Genomic DNA, 4,017 nt, shown 5'->3' on the forward strand with positions numbered 1-4,017 from the left:
TCATCGAGGCTGTAAGCAACTCAGGGAGATCCTGTCTCAAAAAAAAAAAAAAAAAAAATATATATATATATATATATATATATATAAAATGTCGGGGATGTGCCTCAGTGGTTAAGCAACCTGATTCAATCCCTGGTACCAATAAAAAAATAAATTCTTTAAAAGGCCATGAAATGGTTTTGAAAGCAGTCACTGAAGTTCTAAAAGCCTTGGACCAACCCTTTTCTCCTTGTTTCCCTGCTGTCATAATGGTACGAATGAATGCCCGTGCTGACACACTCCACGGTATCAACAAAGACGAAAAAGAGGCAAATACCAAGTGCTTGTTAGGCCTTGCTCCAAAGTCATCATCCGGTTTCTTCCTATAATGATGAACCATGGTTACAATGGCAAATTTGAAATCACTGATGATCACAGAGCCGGGAAATTTGTTGTGAACCTTATAGGCAGGTTAAACAAGTGTGGCATGATCAGTTGAGATTTGTTTTTACTGAAAGATCTACAAAAGTGGCAGAACAGTCTGCTCCCATCCTGTCAGTTTGGCTCCATTCTACTGACTGCCTCAGCTGGCATCATGGACCAGCCTGAAGCAGGATGAAAACACACGTGAAAGAAAATCTTAGACTTCTTTTTCTACGGGGTATTACATTCATACAAATAAAAATGTTTCAGTGGGGAGGAAAAAAAATCCTTGGATTGGTCTAAAAAATAAAGAGGAGTGATAGGAGAATCTCGTTATTAGGGCAAAGCAAAGGGGATCACAGGGGAAGAAAAAGGAAGTCACTCCAAGGGAGTACCCATACTACTTTAATGCCTCACCAAGCTTACAAGCAGTGTGAAATGGTAATTGTGATTTACCTGATATGTGAACACCCTGTACCCAGAAGTTTCTTCATAAGTTTGACTTGTGACCAATTGTGTGATGGACTTGAGGTTTCCGTGTGAAGAAACTATAGTCTTGCAATTTCTATCTTCTAAGAAATAGCCAGTTAATTCCTGAGTGGAGGCAGCCAAGAATTTGCCGGAGACCAGGAAAGTAAACTCTGGGCCTTGTTTTGGACCTATACTTTCATTGCTATATATATTATTTTTTATTATAAGAAATTGAAAAAGTAAGAAAAATTTGAAACTTTACCAAGCAAATTCTTCAGATTCTCTTATTTTTGCATACAATTCATAAAATATAACTATTCAATATGATTTTTTTAGTGACTTTATTGATAGATTCTTTTATAGAGTATGCTTAAATAACAAATAGAAAAACACATTAAAATTTTTTTGTTGTTGTTTCTCAGTTAGACTCATCCATATTGGCCTACTCCTGCCAACCATGACTAGGGCCAACCATCCTGGTTGACTTGTCCCACCTCCACAAAGCCTGGCTCTATCCAGTGAGAAAGATTTGTTTTGATAAGCAATAAATCAGTTATTTCACCTCACCACCACAAAAGGTGAATTGGCAGTTTATAAACATTAATTCTACAAGATAATCTACCCGTGAACCAACCAAAGCAGTGCGCAGTGTGGCAGAGCATTAGCATCACCTGGGAATTTGTTATGAAATGCAAAATCTCAGGCCTCCTCCAGATTTCCTCAATCAGAAATGCTGGCAATGAGCTCTGCCCATCTGCGTTTTCACAGTCTGGCTAGTTGAAGATGATGCATTCCTAAGTTGGAGAATCCTTGATTATAGCAGAGCTTCTCAGACTTTAAATGTGTTTTAAAATTGCCTGGGGATTTTGTTAAAAACCTGATTCTGGTCACTTGGTCTGGGGTGATTTTGTCAAGTAACTCCCAGGTAATTGCTAACGCTGATGCTCTGGTTCTAGGACCACATTGTGTGAGTAGCAAGATATTTTATAGTTTGGATCTGGAATGTCCCCTGAAGGCCTGTGTGTTAAGGATTGGTTCCCAGTTTGCTGCTATTAGGAAGTGGTGGAACCTATAAGAGGTGGGGCCTAGGCAACAGAGCCAACTGATCATGGACTTGAAACCTCCAAAACCAAGCCAAAACAAACCTTTTAAAAAATAAGTTGATTATTTCAAGTATTTATTTTAGTTATGGAAAGCCGATTAACCCATAAGGACTTGGAAAAACTGTCTTGAACTACACTAAGAACAACTGCAATCAGTATGCTCTATCAAAATTAAAACCCTGCCTGTAGTTCCTGAGGAAATACTCCTAAAAGAGGAAGAAGTTTTATGCATCAACATATTGATTGTAGCATTATTTTAATAGAAGGAAAAAGAAATGGCTTAATTGTTCCCCATAGGAAATATATAGTCAATCCTTCTAACTCACAGATACCATATTTACACATTTACTTAATAGCTAAAATTTATTTTTTTTAACTCCAAAGGCTCCTGGTTTTATGCTCTTTTGCATAGAAGCACAGAATAGCAAAAATTTGAGGCACCTGACATACTCCCAGCCTAGGTCAATTAAGGTGAGGCATTACCTTCTTGTTTTGGCTCTCCTATTGTAAACAAATGTCTTTCTTGCGCTCTATTTAGTGCCCTGATTTTTGCAATTTTTGTTCTTGATGATGGTGATTTTGCTGTTTAAAATGGCCCCCAAGCATAGTGCTAAAGTGCTGTCCAGTGTTCCTAAGTACAGAAGGCTGTGGTATGTTGTCTTAGACCTTTTCTGTTGCTATAACAGAATACCTGAGACTGGGAGATTTATAAAAAAAAAAAAAGAGGCTTCTTTTGGCTTACAGTTCTGAGAGTCTAGGAGAATAGTGCTGACATCTGCTCAGTTTCTGGTGAAGTCCACATGCATGGCAGAAAAATGGAAGGGCAAACAGGTGCTTGCAGAAGAGGGAACAAAGGGGGCCAGATGCTTTAAACAACCCACTCTTGAGAAAACTAATCTATTTATGTCTTGGGAGAAGGACATTTATCCCTCTTAACAGTCCTATCTCCCAATACAAATATATTGACAACTAAATTTCAGCATGAGTTTTGATTAGGACAAACCACATTCAAATCAGCATGTGCCTTATAGAGAAAGTGTATGTGTTAAATACACTTCATTTAGGAAGGAGACAAATTTCCAAGTACAGTACCATTATAGTTATGTGTTAATTTTTTTCAAATAGAAAAATTGAAGGAAATATACCAAAAAAATTTTAGAGTGATGTGATTATTTTTCTTTCTCGATTTTTTTATATTATTGTTATATTTTTTTCTAAATAATGTTACACTTTAAAATTTTGCATATTCTAGTTCTTTCAGAGATACTGAGAGACACTTCTTTTTCATTTCCTGAGCAGCAGAGGCAAGGTGTTCTGGTTAGGGAGTAGTCTTTCTTAGGAAAGACCTGTTGAATATGAGTATTAGAGAATATACTCTCTGTATTAAACCAGATAAGAGTTGCTCAAAGAGACAACGGGAATATCCAAGAGTAACACCTTCTGGCAAAGTAAAGTAGGTACTTAATAGGTACTACTGGAACCATGCTTTGTAAGTAATTAGCTTTGCTTAATCATAGCTTTCTTAATGTTTCTACATTTTCCAACTCTGTCAACATGGTTAATAGTTTGGCAGGTAAAATCAGATGTCTGAGAGTGGAATCCTATTGTTTCCATTTAGTAGCTATATGCTTTGGGTAAATTACTTAATGGTCTTTAAGTTTCTCCTATATAATATATAATAGAGATCATTATAGAACCAAGTGAGGGTTAATAAGATAACGATATGTAAAGATTAAGCACAATGCACAGTCTATACTAAGCCCTGAATTCATGGCAATTACTAATATGTATTAACTTCCATCCCTTTGTTGATTGTTTACCATGTAAAAAGTCTGTAAGAAATTTAAAAATAGAGGAAAGAAAAGAAAAAGAAAAAAAAACAATTATTTTTTAAAAATTATTTAAAAAAACAATTCTTGTTTATATGGGTTGTATGCTCTACATTTACTGGGTTAGAAATTAAAACTGAAGAAACTGGGGGAAGGAGGAGGGAAGGGAAAGGGGAAATACTGAGGAATGATATTGGCCAAATTATATTGTT

The 4,017-nt window shown here is 36.2% G+C and overlaps 1 pseudogene; it reads left to right on the top strand.

Annotated features, from left to right (window-relative positions):
* Positions 1–248: 248 nt before the first annotated feature.
* Positions 249–661, top strand: LOC143407799 (small ribosomal subunit protein uS8 pseudogene; annotated as a pseudogene).
* The last annotated feature ends 3,356 nt before the right edge of the window (positions 662–4,017 follow it).

Source organism: Callospermophilus lateralis, chromosome 10 (assembly GCF_048772815.1).
Source record: "Callospermophilus lateralis isolate mCalLat2 chromosome 10, mCalLat2.hap1, whole genome shotgun sequence".
NCBI lineage: Eukaryota > Metazoa > Chordata > Mammalia > Rodentia > Sciuridae > Callospermophilus > Callospermophilus lateralis.